The following is a 20004-nucleotide window of genomic DNA, read 5'->3' as shown; positions in this document are numbered from 1 at the left end:
GTGATCTATCCTTGAAGTCAAAAGCTGGGCCCTTCTAGTCAGTGACGTCATCACTCTTATCAGTGACAAGATCAACTTCATATACAGGGTGTTACAAAAAGGTACGGCCAAACTTTCAGGAAACATTCCTCACACACAAAGACAGAAAACATGTTATGTGGACATGTGTCCGGAAACGCTTACTTTCCATGTTAGAGCTCATTTTATTACTTCTCTTCAAATCACATTAATCATGGAATGGAAACACACAGCAACAGAACGTACCAGCGTGACTTCAAACACTTTGTTACAGGAAATGTTCAAAATGTCCTCCGTTAGCGAGGATACATGCATCCACCCTCCGTCGCATGGAATCCCTGATGCTCTGATGTAGCCCTGGAGAATGGCGTATTGTATCACAGCCGTCCACAATACGAGCACGAAGAGTCTCTACATTTGGTACCGGGGTTGCGTAGACAAGAGCTTTCAAATGCCCCCATAAATGAAAGTCAAGAGGGTTGAGGTCAGCAGAGCGTGGAGGCCATGGAATTGGTCCGCCTCTACCAATCCATCGGTCACCGAATCTGTTGTTGAGAAGCGTACAAACACTTTGACTGAAATGTGCAGGAGATCCATCGTGCATGATCCACATGTTGTGTCGTACTTGTAAAGGCACATGTTCTAGCAGCACAGGTAGAGTATCCCGTATGAAATCATGATAACGTGCTCCATTGAGCGCAGGTGGAAGAACATGGGGCCAAATCAAGACATCATCAACAATGCCTGCCCAAACGTTCGCAGAAAATCTGTGTTGATGACGTGATTGCACAATTGCGTGCGGATTCTCGTCAGCCCACACATGTTGATTGTGAAAATTTACAATTTGATCACGTTGGAATGAAGCCTCATCCGCAAAGAGAACATTTGCACTGAAATGAGGATTGACACATTGTTAGATGAACCATTCGCAGAAGTGTACCCGTGGAGGCCAATCAGCTGCTTATAGTGCCTGCACACGCTGTACATGGTACGGAAACAACTGGTTCTCCCGTAGCACTCTCCATACAGTGACGTGGTCAACGTTTCCTTGTACAGCAGCAACTTCTCTGACACTGACATTAGGGTTATCGTCAACTGCACGAAGAATTGCCTCGTCCATTGCAGGTGTCCTCGTCGCTCTAGGTCTTCCCCAGTCGCGAGTCATAGGCTGAAATGTTCCGTGCTCCCTAAAACGCCGATCAATTGCTTCGAATGTCTTCCTGTCGGGACACCTTCGTTCTGGAAATCTGTCTCGATACAAACGTACCGCGCCAAGGATATTGCCCCGTGCTAATCCGTACATCAAATAGGCATCTGCCAACTCTGCATTTGTAAACATTGCACTGACTGCAAAACCACGTTCGTGATGAACACTAACCTGTTGATGCTACGTACTGATGTGCGTGATGCTAGTACTGTAGAGCAATGAGTCGCATGTCAACACAAGCACCGAAGTCAACATTACCTTCCTTCAATTGGGCCAACTGGCGGGGAATTGAGGAAGTACAGTACATTCTGACGAAACTAAAATGAGCTCTAACATGGAAATTAAGCGTTTCCGGACGCATGTCCACATAAGATCTTTTCTTTATTTGTGTATGATGAATGTTTCCTGAAAGTTTGGCCATACCTTTTCGTAGTACCCTGTAATGACATCAGGAAGGTAAACCCCATATCCCTCCCCTCCACCTTTCTGCCTCCCATCTTTCTCCCTCTCCCTCTCAACTTCAGCCAATCAGAGTCCAAAATGGCAGAACTAACTCAATTGTACGAGTGGAAAATTTGTGCTCTTTTGTTGATTTTGCAGTAGCTGTAACATCAATTTCTGCTATTTCTGTCAGAATTTTCCCAACTGTTGTTGCTGTTTTTGATGTTGCTGCAACTGCTGCTGCCGCAATTTCAGAAACTCAGGATCCATGCCTCACTTTGAATAATTGAACGTTGAAACAGCCCCGTCGCCGCTTTCCTCTTCTACATGGGGAGGTAGATCACAGCTAACGATTAATCACACTGGCGGTGATACGATGACCGATGGAACAAACAGAATGTTCTTGTGGTCCATGACGGCTGAGTTCACGAAATGAACGACTAGCCAGATGCAAAGTGCAGAGCATGGTGTGATTCGTCGTAAGTGTTTATATTGTAAACAGTCTCTGGAGCGCTCCGAATCAAAAACCGTTAGCACAGGCAAGTTCAATCACTCTACTATCAACGTTGCGTATCGAAGGCTTCAGAGACTAGCGAGAACTGCCAGACATATGCGGGGCGACTGAATTTCCCAGCAGTCTCGCGTCAGTGGACGGTGTGATATACTCCGACGCTCTCCGTTGGAAGAAGCTGCAGTCGTGGTATGAAGCCGGAGTATATCTGGCCTCTTCTCTGTATCGACACTCGGTCTGGGCGAGGAATCCGAATCACTGCCGGACACTCAAACAGGTTCGACAGGAACTGCTAACAACGAATACATGACGAACTGCCAACTATTTTGTAGAGCCCCACTGTAACAAACGAGTCGAAAGCGAACCTACACGAATCTGTTATTCTGTAGCTTAGTGGGCACTGTTTTGAAATTTCTTAAAAGACCGCGACAAGAATCAGGAACCTTAGTTTGGCGGGCAATGTTCTTACCGACTCAGGTATTTAGTCAAGATTCTTAGCATTGGCACACTTCTAATCTGCCAGAAAATTTCAAAGAAGCACACATTTCACTACAGAGTGAAAACAACCTTCATTGAAATTCTTTCTTCTAGAACTGCTCGTCCAGCAATTTGTGCAACAGAACTTCATGAAGTTTGGAAAGTAGAAGTGACGTACTGGCAGAACTAAAGCTCTGAGGAAGGGTTGTGTGTCTTGCCCGGTTAGCTCCGTCGGTAAGAACGAAAACCAATGTTCTCAGTCACGGCCGAACATAAAATATTTTAAAGGTTACGCAAATACATTTACCAAGAATTTTTACTGATTGAGCTCTATTTCGCTTCAAATTGGTATATCCGAAAAAGAGTTGTGCCACTTAGTAAATTTGGAGTTTCCTCACATCTCGTTTCTGTTTTTGCTGTAGGGGAGTGTTGTGGACTGGCAAGACAGCCAATCCACAGTGACGGGTAACCAAAAGGCACGCGCTTAAACTCACGCAGGCTGGCGTGAGGTCTGAAACAGGATACGTAATGAATGCTATAAAGAAAAGTACGTAGCTGCTGGAATACTTAACTTTAATCCACAATTGGTGAATATTGGTCTTGTTAATGTACATGCTTCATTAGATACATAGCAAAGGATAAATGGCGCCTTGCTAGGTCGTAGCAATTGACTTAGCTGAAGGCTATGCTAACTATCGTCTCGGCAAATGAGAGCGTAATTCTCCGTGAACCTTTCCTAGCAACGTCGGCTGTACAACTGGGGCGAGTGCTAGTAAGTCTCTCTAGACCTGTCGTGTGGCGGCGCTCGGTCTGCAATTACTGACAGTGGCGACACGCGGGTCCGTCGTACACTAGCGGACTGCGGCCGATTTAAAAGGCTACCACCTAGCAAGTGTGGTGTCTGGCGGTGAAACCACAGGGAGAGTATTGTACCTGGAGCATAGTCTACCTAGGACCAAATAACATTCTCCAGGAGTTCGCCAAATCCAAATACTTCCATCGGATTGCCACAGTCATCCAACGTCAAACAGAGTCGCTCTTTACACCACCTCAAGCGTCGCTTGCTGTTGACTATAGAAATATATGGCTTATGAGGAGCTGTTCGACCATTGTACCCCATTCTTTTTAACTCTCTTTCCACAGTAATTGTGCTAACTGGACGGCTGATAGAACTTTCGAACTCACGAGTCATACCTTCCTCAATGCTCGACGGTCCCTGTCCGTCAGTTCTTGAGGTATGCCTAGTCTCGGTTTTAACTGTGGTTATTCCTTCACGTTTCCACTTCACAGTCACATCACCAGCGGTCGACTTGGGCAGCTTTAGAGAGGTTGTAATTTGCCTGATGATTTGTTACTCAGGTGACATCCAACGAGTAGTTTACGTTCGAAATCACTGAGCTCTCCTGACAGACCCAGTCTGTTGTTGCTGTGTCTCTACTGATAACACAGTCCTCTAATGACATCTAATGCGTAATTCCGCATTGGAAATGACCGTTTGGCGTCTTTGGCCGGGAGGCCCCCTACGGGGCAGGTCCGGCCGGCTTGGTGCAGGTCTTATTACATTCGACGCCACGTTGGGCGACCTGCGCGCCCGATGGGGATGAGATGATGATGAAGACAACACAATACCCAGTCCCTGAGCGGAGAAAATCCCCGATCCAGCCGGGAATCGAACCCGTGCCCCTCAGGACGGCAGTCCGTCACGCTGACCATTCAGCTATCGGGGCGGAAAATTCCGCATTAAATGTGGGTGTCCCGAATCTTTTGTACAAATACTGTATGTGCACCACGCCGGGTTTGTGTCTTTACGCAGGAGCACCGGCCAAGCGGGTTGTACGCAAGGCAGTGCATTGCGGAGTAGCGGATGACGGCCTGACTTTTGTTGCTAATTCGCGCGCCGTAATTGGGAGCTCATTAACGGTACATCGCTGGCAGGCGCCTAACGAAAAACACAGCGCTACATGCCTGTCAAACTCTGCATCCGGCCTTGCGGGAAAGTGCGTCCGCGTTTGAGCGCTGTCTGGTGAGCCAGTAATGGATCTCGTGGTTACAGTTACTTAGGAAGAACGCCAACAATTGCAATCGCTGCCCTTTTTTGTCAGGGAGTTTAGTACTGGAACCGAATAGCGAAATGAGCGGCTTGTGACTGATGATCAGGGGAATCTTAGTAATATATAAATATATGTGAAATTCCATGATGCTCTTTATTTGCAAGTAATATTCTGTGCTGCATTCAATGTTTTAGATGCAAGCACAATGTGATGATGTGTTCCGTGGGCATATTAATGGGATAGGACTGCACCAAACCGCAATCTGAGGAATCAATGGTTAGCGTTAAGCGTTTGCTCTGGCTAAACATTATCAAGCGAGGGGACGACTTAGCGCACTTTATAAGTTGAAAGGAAGCATTCTCACAGACCTCTGCCTATATGAAATTAACTCCTTTCTTTAGGCAATTGATTAAGAGGGGAGGAAATCAAGGCCGATTTGGGAATGAATTTCGATAATAATTAGCTCCTTCCGGGAATGACATTAGTTCTTTGACGTTCTTAGGAGCTGATAAGTTAATGATTGCGCCCATACGATCCTCTGTGAGAGTGAACGCTTCCTTAATAAATATATTTCCTAGATACTTTAGGCATGGTTCAGAGAAACTACATTAGTCGAGAAGAAAATGCAGCCCATGGTCTTGAAGTCGCTCAGACAACATATCTAGATTTTGCAGGTGCTCCTCTCACCTGGCTGTTGTAATTAGCAAGTGATCCAAGTAATTAACACAACTGTAAACACCTCGGATGATACGCTCAAGGTGTCTTTGAAATATTACAGGAGTGGTTACGACGCCAAATGACAGTCTGTTATAACAATATATCACGAATGACGTATTAATCACAGACACTTTTTTTCCGATCATCTACAAGTAACTTTTCTGTCTTGGATAATTGTAGCCCCTGCTAATTTTGCCAACAATTCCTCTGGCCTAGGAATTGGATATAATTTACGTTGTTTTGGACGTAGATGACTTAAAATCACAACAATACTAGTGATCTATTTTGATACTTAACTACTACCATAGGTGTTGCCCACGATACAGGGGATTTTACTCCCATACTCTGCAATCTATCTAGTTCCACTTTTACTGGATAACGCATGGCAAAAGTCACTAGAATTCCATACAAAACTACAAGACATGTAGGTTGAAGTTCATTATATTGCACACATAATGTGTCAAGTTCCTTGAATTGAACCGCAGTTGAAACTAAATTCAATTGTCTTCAGTTTGGAAACCGAAAAGGCTAAAAAGGGTCTAAGGCAAAAGTATTAGTGAAATTACGATTAAATCAGTACCATTAGCTGCTGACGGGCGTTGATATACATCAACGGGCACAGTTGAAAATTTGTGCCCCGACCGGGTTCTCGAACCCGGGATCTCCTGCTTATATGGCAGACAGTCTATCCATCTCAGCCACCGAGGGCACAGAGAATAGTCCGACTGCAAGGATTTATCGCCGTCACACTCCCCGTGAGACCAACATTCTTAACTTATAGTCCACAAACTACATTCATAGTGCCCCTGCCATTATACCCATTACTCGCGGCAGATAATCCACCGAGTCCCGTAAGAGTTCAGGCAAATCGTGTGCATCCGCACTGAAGAAGGTCATCAGCCGGTTAGCCTTAAACGATATGAAGATGGCATCTGTTCTTTCGGACATGACCTTCTTCGGTGCGGATACACTACGAATGTAGTGTGTGGACTATAAGCTGAGAATGTGGGTCTCACGGGGAGTATGCCGGCGATAAATCCCTGCAGTCGCACTATCCTCTGTGCCCTCGGTGGCTCAGATGCCGGTACGGTAGCTCAGCGTGTTCGGTCAGAGGGTTAGATGCCCTCTGTAATAAAAAAACCGAGTTAATCGATCATCAACGAACTTAAACGGATGTCTTACGATGTCCGCCCCGAGCAGATGCAGCGAACAAAATGAGGTATTAAAAAAAAAATGATGGATAGAGCGTCTGCCAAGTAAGCAGGAGATCCCGGGTTCGAGTCCCGGTCGGGGCACACATTTTCAACTGGCCACGTTGATGTGTATCAACGCACGTCAGTAGCTAATGGTATTGATTTAATTGTAATTTCATATTAGTTCCTCAGAAGTCTACTACCATCAGGGTTAGTTGTCGGGCTACATTTTTATGTTTAATCTGGACCAAGTTCTCGCCCCATAACAAGATTGGCTAACTGTCCATTGTGCGTCACCCGTCTGTGCTGAGGATAGTGGGGAGTCGATGCGCCGGTAAGTTTCCGTATTAACAAGAGACACGGTCACATATGTGTCGAACTGCCATTCCTCCATTGATTTACAACTGCAGTATGAGCTTCTGCATCTGCTACTGGTACCGGCAAGATAGCATGCAGGGCACTAACTATTTTTGTCTCTCGATAGTCACTGCAGACATTTGCAAGGTGCCCAGGTTTACTGCATGCAAAGCAGGTGACGTCACGGAGTGGGCGGTGACGACGTTGATGCCTTGGGCCACAATCTGGGCACAATTTAAGTGCACTAACTTTTTTGGGATTCTTTGATAACGACATGGAGGAGACTTTTGTATCAGCTCTCGCTCGCTTTGGGTCACATCGACTGCGAACAATGCTTTTCTGTTTGTGCACGTCTACCAACGATGAGTCGGTGAACCACTAACTACTGCTCTAACTACTGAATACTGTTTCGCCGGACTACCGCACGATCAGGTGCTCGGAAAATTGGATGATGACGTTGACTGGTTGTCACAATGGTGACTGTTACTATTAGTAGGAAAGTCGACACCAGATGACTCGCGAAACATAACTTGTGTTCATGTTGTTATCTCGTGAACTCTGAGAATTCTTATCACATTGCTGACTATTGACTGTAAGGTCTTTACACAAACATTACTATCAGGAGCTACAAGTGTAATAACATCAAAGATTGATGCACATACGGTGCGACACACTGTTTACAAGAAAAATCACCCTTGCGTGTTAATCCTGGCATGTTAGCACCTGATTCTGCGTATATCTACCTACGTTCTTCAACACACTGACTAAATTTGAGCCTAGTGGCAACTACGTTGGTTTCCTAACCATGATAGTCAGTCAGCAAACCTCAGACATCAGAAAAGCTGCTGCTACTGGGTTCTGAGAATGGGCATAATTCTTTCTCTACTTCGTTAAATTTATTATCAGAAGACGATAAGAGTGTACTCTGACATTCCGGGCCAGTTATTAAACTTGACATTTTAGTAAAGGAGAAAAGGACGTAAAGCAACCTCCAAAACCTCGTTTGCCTCGTCAAAGCATGTGAATCTTTCTGCTGTTGGAATTCCCACTACTGTTCTTACTGTTCCTGTTGCTGCAACCATAACTTAAGAAAATCAGGATTGGCTAATGTCACCACTACAAAATGTATCATAGCTATTGAGCACTACTTGAATCTGCTTAGCACTAAGTAAACCAATTTTTTTTTAATAACGCCAGCCGAGACAGAACAGTGCACTACTTGAATCTGCTTATACGTTACACTGTACAGAGAGCACTAATATAAGTCCAAAACAATAAGTTATGTCAAGAAATTTTCCATATTCGTAGAAATAGGTTGTCACTGTTCTCAATAGCGCGCAGAACAGAAATCGGAATAAGGCTAGTAAGCGTAGACCGTAGGAAGCTTGAGTCGTTGTCATTGACACCGGCCGTTGAGTTGTTGAATACTGTGTGAACTGATTACGAGCGAGAACTTCCCCGACGGTACGCCGCCCTTTTAAGCGACTGGCTTCGCTCATCTCACACGTCGTCTTGTCGCTGGTTGGTGGTGATGTGACCTGCCGTGTGGCTGTTTTGATCGCTTCCTCTCGATCCTTTATCGACAATGGCGGTATATCATACCTCTTCAATTAAATCGGCTCGTAGGGATAGAAATTGCCATGCCTGTGGCGCGGTGTGTAGGGCAGTCAGCAGGGAATGGTAGAGGCGGCTCTGCAGCGAACCTAACTTCGTCAGGCCTGAGGGAGCTGACCGCAGGGAGTAATGTTGAGAGCGTGTTGTCCTCACCAGTTGTTGGCGCGAGGTAGTTGGAAACCCCACCCAGCGCTCTACTCCTTGTACTGCTCATTCTGGAGAAATTCGAATCCCTCGACTACGTTTTTCTAACAAGTGGCTATGAGTAATTTAGTACCATACATGTACACTTAGTATTTATTATCACAAAGGCGACTGATAGGGTGTCCTCTCATTGAGAATAATTCGATGGAACTTTAGGCAGTGTTTTAGTGGTTTAGGTTATTGTTTGTTCCTGTACTTTGATTAATCCGTCACCACTATCAGTTATCTATTAAGTATACTGTATCTGATCAAAGCATCCAGACACTTGTTAGTGGACATTAATATGGAATGTGTCCACCCTGCGCCTTTATGAACTCCATTGGGGACACTTCCGACGACTTACCTGAATGCCTGTGGAGCAATGGCAGCCCATTCTTCCTCAAGAGACGAAACCAGACAAGGCAGTGATGTTGGAAGCTGGGATCTGGAGCTAAGTCGAAGTTCCCACACATCCCAAGGGTGATCGGTTGGTTTCAGGTCGACACTCTGGGCAAGCCAGTCCATTTGAGGAATGTTGTCATCCACTAACGATTGCCTCACAGTTGTCACTTTATTATTTTATACAAACATTCATCGCCTCCTAACTGTTTCTCTGCTGTACACAGTACACAATGCCATAAAATTTGCTCATATATTTCTGCATTTACCATCTTAAGAGCAGTAAATGCACCAAACCCTAATCACGAAAAACACCTCCATACCGTAACACCATCTCTTCCATGCTTCACTCTTGGCACTGCACATGATGACACGTTACTTTTTCCAAGCATTCTCCAAACCCAAACCTTCCAAACGATTTCCACAGGGTATAGCATCGTTTGTTGTTTTGTTGTGGTCTTCAGTCCTGAGACTGGTTTGATGCAGCTCTCCATGCTACTCTATCCTGTGCAAGCTTCTTCATCTCCCAGTACTTACTGCAACCTACATCCTTCTGAATCTGCTTAGTGTATTTATCTCTTGATCTCCCTCTACGATTTTTACCCTCCACGCTGCCCTCCAATGCTAAATTTGTGATCCCTTGATGCCTCAGAACATGTCCTACCAACCGGTCCCTTCTTCTTGTCAAGTTGTGCCACAAACTCCTCTTCTCCCCAATTCTATTCAATACCTCCTCATTAGTTATGTGATCTACCCATCTAATCTTCAGCATTCATTTGTAGCACCACGTTTCGTAATAGCGTCATAGCCTCGTTAATCACTCTAAATTACCAGTTCCCAGTCATTAACTGTCCGTTTAAACCACCTCAGCCGTTGCTTAGCATTTACCACAGAAATGTGTGGGATATGAGGAACTAATAGACCATTTTACCCCATTCGTCTTAATTTCCTATTGTGCGAGCTGAACTGCTGGAAGCACTTTGGAACTCACGAGTGATTCCTTCTGCTGATTCCATTCGATTTCTTCCAACCATTCTCTGCAATGCTCGACGGATCCCATCCGTCACTATATGGGGTCTGCCTGGTCTTGGTTCATCTGTGGTTGTTCCTTCGGGTTTCCGCTTCACAGTCACATCACCAACATTCGACTTGAGCAGCTTTAGAAAGTTTGAACTGTCCCTGATGGACTTTTTACTCAGGTGACATCCAACAAGTGGTCCACGTTCGAAGTAACTGAGCTTTCCTGGCCGACCCATTTGGCTGTTACTGCTTCTCTACTGACAACCAATTATTCTTGCTTTAAATTACGGTAATTTAAATTACTTTGAACGCTTTTGCACTTCCCCTGGGGAGAGGTCATCTGCTTTCAATGTTTATTGCCAAATTTTCCCGTTATGTGTTAGTCGTAATATTATATCACGCATTAGCGAGTCAGCATAAAATATTTGACTACCTTGGCACACAGAGTTACATAAGCGCCTTAGGCTTGAGCCATCTGTGACTCATGACCGCCGGCCGCGGTGGTCTAGCGATTCTAGGCGCTCAGTCCGGAACCGCGCGACCGCTACGGTCGCAGGTTCGAATCCTGCTTCGGGCATGGATGTGTGTGATGTCCTTAGGTTAGTTAGGTTTAAGTAGTTCTAAGTTCTAGGGGACTGATGACCACAGATGTTAAGTCCCATAGTGCTCAGAGCCATTTGACCCATTTTTTTGACTCATGACCGATAATACTGTGCGTATTGTTTACCACACCGTTGTAATTAAGTCGGAACATAACGATATGGGTCTGACTGTTAAGTCACAAATTACATCTAATGATATGTCTACAGGATCTACTAGAGGGGGTAATTAACATGTTAGACGACATGATTTTGGCTACAACTAGAAGAGAAAGAGACTTTTTAATCAGTTCATCGGTAAACGAGAACATTTTAGGTTAGGTTTTATTGTGACTGTTATTGATATCGGATGAAACAGCAAGTTTACTGTAACCAGTCACTGTTTATTTACATTTGCAGCACGTTTCACCGGTGCACCCCGAGGTGCAGCCCAATCCAGTTTCAATGAGAACTAGAATACAGTGCCCATCGTATTCCACAGTTAAGCATTTCTTGATCATGGAAATTTGTGAACAAAACACAACAGATGGCAATCAAGAACTTAAATTCAATCCTGGTCGTATTTCTATTACGGCAGCGAATATGTAAAGACATAAATATTAGGTTGGTGCGTAAGTTCGTAGCGTTCTTTTTTTTTCAGTATTCGTGTTGCTAATTTATCGATCGTCATTTTTATTTGTTGTTCACTGTTGCTATCTCAGTTTACGTATTGTCTTTGGAGATAGTGAATGGAGCTGTGGATGCTAGAAAATGGAGTGCCAAGTGGAGAAATCAGAACATTTCCGACATCTTCTGTCGGATCTCAATAGAGGGTTGACTGCAACGCAGCCAGAAACGTTGGCGCTGTGTATAAGGTTAATGCCACTGGACAGAGCACGGGAAGAAAATGGCTTCCTCGTTTTAAGGAGGACCGTTTTGACGTTAGTGACTCTTCACGTTCAGTAAGAACTGACTGATGTCAGTGCATTCTAGAACTGGTAAATGTGATGAACTGTCGTCATTCTAGCATCGTAAGACACTTGCGTGCAATGGGGAGGTTCAAAATTCGGGTGTATGGGTATAGCATGCTCTAAGCCAAAATCACAAAAATCTGTGGGTGGTCATATGTACATCTCTGCGTGCTCGTCATCGATTTGCTCGTGAACAATACCGATTACTCCTATCCTATATCGTTACTGGTGACGATAAATGGTGTCTTTACGCTACCATAAGGAAAAGAATGGAATGGCAGAGCCCAAACAAAGCAGCAACTCCGCGTAAAAAGACCTGTATGCTTGCATAAAAGATTATGTTATGCATCTGGTGGAACAGCGACGGTGTGGTGTTCTACAAATTGCTTCTCCAAGGTGCACCTATCACTCCTGACATATATTCTCAACGCTTAAGACGCAATCCAAGAACAACGACCAGCAAGACTGCATGAAGCGATGCTACTCCAGGATAACGCCCACCCGCAGTCTGCTACAGTGACAAAATACTCTAAACAGGAGTTATGTGGGGAGTCATACCGCACCCACCTTATTCACTTGATCTCGCGCCCTCAGACTTAAGTAACCTCTGGCGTGCCACAGGGGAGTGTTATGGGACCATTGCTTTTCACAATATATACAAATGACCTAGTAGATAGTGTCGGAAGTTCCATGCGGCTTTTCGCGGATGATGCTGTAGTATACAGAGAAGTTGCAGCATTAGAAAATTGCACCGAAATGCAGGAATATCTGCAGCGGATAGGCATTTCGTGCAGGGAGTGGCAACTGACCCTTAACATAGACAAATATAATGTACTGCAAATACATAGAAAGAAGGATCCTTTATTGTATGATTATATGATAGCGGAACAACCACTGGTAGCAGTTGCTTCTGTAAAATATCTGGGACTATGTGTACGGAACGATTTGAAGTGGAATGATCATATCAAATTAATTGTTGGTAAGGCGGGTGCCAGGTTGCGATTCATTGGGAGATTCCTTACAAAATGTAGTCCATCAACAATGGAGGTGGCTTACAAAACACTCGTCCGACCTATACTTGAGTATTGCTCATCAGTGTGGGATCCGTACCAGGTCGTGTTGACAGAGGAGATAGAGAAGATCCAAAGAAGTGCGGCGCGTTTTGTCAAGGTTTATTTGGTAAGCGTGATAGCGTTACGGAGATGTTTAGCAAACTCAAGTGGCAGACTCTGCAAGAGAGGCGCTCTGCATCGCGGTGTAGCTTGCTGTCCAGGTTTCGAGAGAGAGCGTTTCTGGATGAGGTATCGAATATATTGGTTCCCCCTACTTATACCTCCCGAGGAGATCACGAATGTAAAATTAGAGAGATTCGAGTGCGCACGGAGGCTTTCCGGCAGTCGTTCTTCCCGCGAACCATACGCGACTGGAACAGGAAAGGGAGGTAATGACAGTGGCACGTAAAGTGCCCTCCGCCACACACCGCTGGGTGGCTTGCGGAGTATAAATGTAGATGTAGATGTAGATTCTCATCTTTTCCTTTCTCTATCGAACAACCTCCAAGGAAGTTCCTTTCGGGAGAAAATGCACTCGATACATGGCTCGACGACTTCTTTGTTTCAAAACCACGTGATTTCTACAGTTGCTGAACAGACAAAGTTGCTTCAGCGTAAGTAGATTGTTGTAAATAGTGAACGAGAATATATTATTGATGATTGAAGTCGCTATTATCTGTATCTGTTGCTTTTATTGAACTTATGGAAAAACGCTACGAACTTATGCACCAGCTTAATATTTTAGGAAAAATATTTCAGTGATTCACCAACAGCAGTACTGCGCCATAAAATTCAGATTTATCAGTTCGCTAAATTTGTTGATGTGCTCCCTTGAAAAGTTCAGATCATACTTGAACGCAGATGAACTCAATATAATGAGAACATATTTTCCCGATGATCGAGGGTTTTTCCATACGAGTATGTGAGCAACTAATCGATTTTACTGGAACATTTAAGTTTGTTAAGAGGTGAAACAATAACAGAGGCCAAGTACCAAAGCGTTTGCAATTATTGAAACGTATTCAAGTGTAAAACACTTTGAGAATATTCCGTTTAATATTTGGGAATTGACACGCCACTCCTTTCTGGCGTGTTCTAAAGCTTTCGTGGTCTTTGCCTTATGAAGTATGAATTGGATCCTGCGCATTGTATCACGTCACCTGGCTTGGTGGTGGATGCTCTTTCGAAAAGTACTAAAGTGGAATCACAGCTTATTACTGACATCGAACAACCGCAGTTAGGTGAGCGTGGCAGCAGAGGTGGAATTATTCATTGTTATCGCAGACATACAGTTGCCAGCAACAGAGTCATGGCTGATTATGACAATAAAATTGACGAATATTGCATCAATACTTTGTTGTGAATAGATTATACAGCTGGGCAATGTAGCATCTTGGGGTGTCTACTTTTGAATGACTTCCTCCAGGGTGTGTCAAAATGTGTGTGGTGGACGCTGTACCAGACTATTCCAACATAGGGTACGTAATAGAAGTGGATCTTCATTACCCAGAGAGTATTCACGATTTACTTTCGGATTTCTCCTTATGTCCAGAAAAAATGACACCACTATCAGACAGTAAGAAACCAGAGAAATTATTTTTAACCTTATATGACAAGAAAAACTATGTTATTCATTACAGGAGTCTGAAAGTTTTCAACATAAATTAGTTTTAAAAAGTTTCATCGAATTTTCTCATTTAGACAACTTCCGCGAGATTAACGTGCAAAACGACATGAGTGCAAGCAATGAGTTCCCGAAGAACTTTTTCAGTCTGCTCGGTAATTGTGCGTTACGAGAAACCATGAAAATGTCCCAAAGATGCGGGACATAAGAATATCAACATCCTAGAAGGCAGTTATGCGGTTGCGGAATTAACTGCCAAAACAGATTTTCGAAAGAGCATTATTTTTAACTAAAATGTAGTCGGCACTGAACTGAGTAGGCTTAATGTAATCTCTGATAAACTCATTGCAGTAGGAATGATCATTTTGGATATTTCAAAAACGCTTCTTTTCGACTTTCACTATGGATACATTGTATACTTGAGTCGTCCATTGCCCGCATCTCGTGGTCGTGCGGTAGCGTTCTCGCTTCCCACGCCCGGGTTCCCGGGTTCGATTCCCGGCGGGGTCAGGGATTTTCTCTGCCTCGTGATGGCTGGGTGTTGTGTGCTGTCCTTAGGTTAGTTAGGTTTAAGTATTTCTAAGTTCTAGGGGACTTATGACCACAGCAGTTGAGTCCCATAGTGCTCAGAGCCATTTTTTTGAGTCGTCCATTAAGTAAGTTTCTCTATTTTATTTCTCTGCAAACTAAACTATGCTCTGAGGGCTGACAAATTCAACTGGCATGTATTGACAACGCTCACAACAACTTATAGTGCATAGCGCAGTATTTTGCCAGTATGCTGCCAGGTAGCATGGAGTGACCACTATAAAGTGTGCCCTCTTATGAGCTATGCTCTGTCATTCGACTTTTTCTTTTAGTAGAACAACTAATCACTGTCGATATCCATCAGTAGTTAATCTTTGTCTGTGGGGAAGGCTGTATGAGCATTCAAATCGTTCAACGTCGGCGTGAACAGTTTGGGAAAGGGCTCTCACATGCGCATGACGAACAGCGCACAGGTAGGCTCATTTCAGCGGCAGGTTCTCATGCCATTACTGCAATTCGCAGTATTGTTGAAGAAAGTCGTCACTTTACCGTTGACAACATCCTGTTACGGTTACCTCCTGGAACTACAATTGGACGCTTATCCATAGCAAAAATCCGGGCAGACCATCTTCATTGCCTCAAAGCCTGTGCAAGATGCGTGCCACGTTTGCTGAGTGACGTCTGCAAGCAGCAATGGATGGATTCGGCGAGAATGGTTTTGAAACTATATCAGACAGAGAAGATCTGCTCTTCAAATGGCTTGTCACTGAGGATGAAACCTGGCTCCATCATTCCAGTCCTGAGACAAAACGCCAGGGTATGCTGTATAAAAAACGAGGTGAAAGCGCAGCAAAAAAGACAACGATCATACATTTGACAGAGAAAGTTATGGCAACCATCTTTTGGAACTGTCAGGCGATTTTACTCGTTCACTACCTGCCTCACAACATCACAATGAATGCAGGTAGCTGCCTGGGGCTTTATCTCGCAAAGTTCTCCTCCTTCATGACAATGCTCGGCTTCATACAGCTCGAATGACTCAGGTGGAGCTCGGAAGATTCAACTGCGAAGTGTTCCCACATCCTCCGCATTCAACAGATATTGCCCCAAGTGATTTTCACGTCTTTCCCTAAGTCAAAGGTCATCTTGGAGGTAAGCACTTCAATACCTAAGATGAAGTCACGTCAACAGTGAGCAGCCGATTACAAGCATGGGACCCTACCTGGTACAACGCTGGTTTGGAACAACTTGTGTCACGTTACCAAAAATACTTGGAAAATGATACGGCGTAAAGTCAAGCGCCGGCACGCCAGTCGGGAACGTTAGAGCAGAGAGGGCTGTAAAGAAGATGTCAGCCAATAGCACGCTGACCGAACCCCTCTTTAGGACGACAACGCGACAGGAGCGGCCTCTAGGCGAAGAAATACAAGCGCCGCTCCCGACTGGTCGCCGTCCAGTTCTACAGAAGCGTCAGGACCAGCGACGTGGATAGAAGAATCCACTGTATTACTTCACTTGTCTAGGAATTGTATATACTGAAGAGATTTCTTATTTGCATGTCGCCCTTTGTTTGCGACACATCTATGTATTTCTCAGAGTTAAGTACGTCATTTATTTTCTGCAATAAAATTCATTAATACGATTTGCTTGAATTGTTGTCTACCGATCCGAGAAAGCAGGTTTCTTGTTGTTGTTGTTGTTGTGGTCTTCAGTCCAGAGACTGGTTTGATGCAGCTCTCCGTGCTACTCGATCCTGTGCAAGCTTCTTCATCTCCCAGTACCTACTGCAGCCTACATCCTTCTGAATCTGCTTAGTGTATTCATCTCTTGGTCTCCCTCTACGATTTTTACCCTCCACGGTGCCCTCCAGTACTAAATTGACGATCCCTTGATGCCTCAGAATATGCCCTCCCTATCAACCCATCCCTTCTTCTAGTCAAGTTGTGTCACAAATTTCTCTTCTCTCCAATTCTATTCAATACCTCCTCATTGGTTATGTGATTTACCCATCTAATCTTCAGCATTCTTCTGTAGCACTACATTTCGAAAACTATTCTCTTCTTGTCTACTCTTTCTCTGAATCTGTTTTACCATTATATAATCTATCTGAGACCTTCCAGTATCTCCAGGCTTCTTCCATGTACACAACCTTCTTTTATGATTCTTGAACCAAGTGTTAGCTATCATTAAGTTATGCTCTGTGCAAAATTTTACCAGGCGGCTTCCTCTGTCATTCCTTACTCCCATTCCATATTCGCCTACTACATATTCCTCTCTTCCTTTTCCTACTATCGAGTTCCAGTCATCCATGACAAAAAAAATGGCTCTGAGCACTGTGGGACTCAACTGCTGAGGTCATTAGTCCCCTAGAACTTAGAACTAGTTAAACCTAACTAACCTAAGGACATCACAAACACCCATGCCCGAGGCAGGATTCGAACCTGCGACCGTAGCGGTCTTGCAGTTCCAGGCTGCAGCGCCTTTAACCGCACGGCCACTTCGGCCGGCCATCCATGACAGTTAGATTTTCGTCTCCCTTCACTATCTGAATAATTTCTTTTATCTCATCATACATTTCATCAATCTCTTCATCATATGCGGAGCTAATTGGCATATAAACTTGTACTACTGTGGTAGACGTGGGCTTCATATCTATCTTGGCCACAATAATGCGTTCACTGTGCTGTTTGTGGTAGCTTACTCGCATTATTATTTTCCTATTCATTATGAAACTTACTCCTGCATTACCCCTGTTTGATTTTGTATTTATAACCCTGTATTCACCCGACCAGAAGTCTTGTTCCTCCTGCCACCGAACTTCACTAATTCCCACTATATCTAACTTCAACCTATCCATTTCCCTTTTTAAATTTTCTAACCTACCTGTCCGATTAAGGGATCTGACATTCCACGCTCCGATCCGTAGAACGCCAGTTCTCTTTCTCCTGAGAACAACGTCCTCCTGAGTAGAAAAATTACGGCTGTAGTTTCCCCTTGCTTTCAGCCATTCGCAGTACCAGCACAGCAAGACCGTTTTGGTTAGTGTTACAAGGCCAGATCAGTCAATCATCCAGACTGTTGCCGCTGCAACTACTGAAAAGGCTGCTGCCCCTCTTCAGGAACCACACGTTTGTTTGGCCTCTCAACAGATACCCCTACGTTGTGGTTGGACCTACAGTACAGCTATCTGTATTGCTGAGGCACACAAGCCTCCCTACCAACGGCAAGGTCCATGGTTCATGGGGAGAGGGGGGGGTTCCTAGGCACCCCATATCTGACGAGTAGGCGGCATAAAAAAAAATGGTTCAAATAGCTCTGAGAACTATGGGACTTAACTTCTGAGGTCATCAGTCACCTAGAACTTAGAACTACCTCAACCTAACTAACCTAAGGATATCACACACATCCATGCCCGAGGCAGGATTCGAACCTGCGACCGTAGCAGTCGCGCGGTTTCAGACTGTAGCGCCTAGAACCGCTCGGTCACTCCGGCCGGCTAGGCGGCATACAACAGAAAACATGGCGTCTATGTAGAACCATAACACATGCATTGCACAATGTCAACATAATTATAAACTGTGTGATAAATTGTATGTAATATTTTTTTAGTAGCGAAACTTACTTGTTGGACATCCCTAGAATTAAAACAATTTCTGCTAAATCGCATAAAACTGTGCTACACAAACACTGATAGCTTAATCTAGCATTTTAAAACTCAGGGAGACTAATGTCCACAAACGGTTCAACATGTCTGACTACCCTAATAATAACATTTCCAACATCTTACACGTCAGTAAAAAAGAGGTTGTCCTGAAGAAAGATGAACTTAATGGTGAACCTATCGGAGAATTCTTTGGTCTACAAGCAAAAAGGTATGCTCTCGACACTAAGTCCTGGAGCATAATGCGCAGAGCACAAAGGCATAAAACAAACTTCTTCAGGCAGCAGCAGCTGGCCGAGAAAGAAGTAGCAGCAGGAAGAAACCGATTTTCTGACTTTTATGAGTTCCTAACCAGGAGCGAATTCTATAATGTCATCTGTGTGCTTGGATAGTTTAGTTCCTTGAATTTCTGCCTGGTAATTTAATATCTAATGGACAAAGTTCTCGAGTTTTCGTTTGCGTCAGAAAATAAACCGATTTTGTGACATATTACAAGTTCCTAATCAGGTGTGAATTATTTAGTCTCTCCTGGGTGCTTCAGTAGTTCAGTGTTTGAATCGCTGTGTATTAATATAATTTATTAGGCACAGTTCTTGCGTTTTCGTCAGGGTCTGCAGCAGAGTTCCGCAGCACGCGTCGATAGCCCATTGGTCTCAGTAGTGTAGTTTTCCATGGGCTTAAGTATGGATAGGGACTGTGACTGTTGCGTACGGATGCCAGCCGAGTTGGTGACACTTCACTCTCAGCTCCAGGCTGTGACGGCTTCGGTTACACAGCTTGAAGCTGCAGTGGATGAGCATCACTGTTATGGGCCAGCCGTGGGGATCCAACGGACGTCCAGAGTCCTCCGATTGGTCCTCACCGGTGGCCAGCCCAGTTACTGCTCGCACTGAGGTTGACCCCTCACCAGTGGTCGAGTGGGAGGTCGCCTCAGGACATGGCAGGCGGCGAAAGACTTCCCAGGGAGCCGGACGTAAGGCCTCTGCAGTTATTCTGACAAACAGATTCCAGGTACTGTCTGTGGCTGACACTGTCGCTCAGCCAGATGCAGTCGCTTATGCTGTTTCAGAGGAAACATCACAGTCTGCAAGATCTGGGAAATCACAGAGGGTGGAATTATTGCTCGTTGGGGGCTCCAATGTTAGGAGCATTACGGGACCCCTTAGGGACATGGCTGCCAAGCAGGGGAAGAAAGCAAATGTGCACTCAGGGTGCATACCAGTTGGAGTCATTCCAGATGTAGAACGTGTCGATCCAGATGCCATGAAGAGCACAGGGTGTAGACAACAGCGGTGGTGGCTTACGTCGGTACCAGTTATATGCATCGCTTTAGATAGGAAGAGATTCCCTCTGGTTTCGAGTGGCTAACAGAAGTGGTAAAGGCTGCCAGTCCTGCTTGCAA

The sequence above is a fragment of the Schistocerca americana genome, chromosome X (assembly GCF_021461395.2).
Source record: "Schistocerca americana isolate TAMUIC-IGC-003095 chromosome X, iqSchAmer2.1, whole genome shotgun sequence".
Lineage (NCBI taxonomy): Eukaryota > Metazoa > Arthropoda > Insecta > Orthoptera > Acrididae > Schistocerca > Schistocerca americana.
This window is presented reverse-complemented; position numbering follows the sequence as displayed.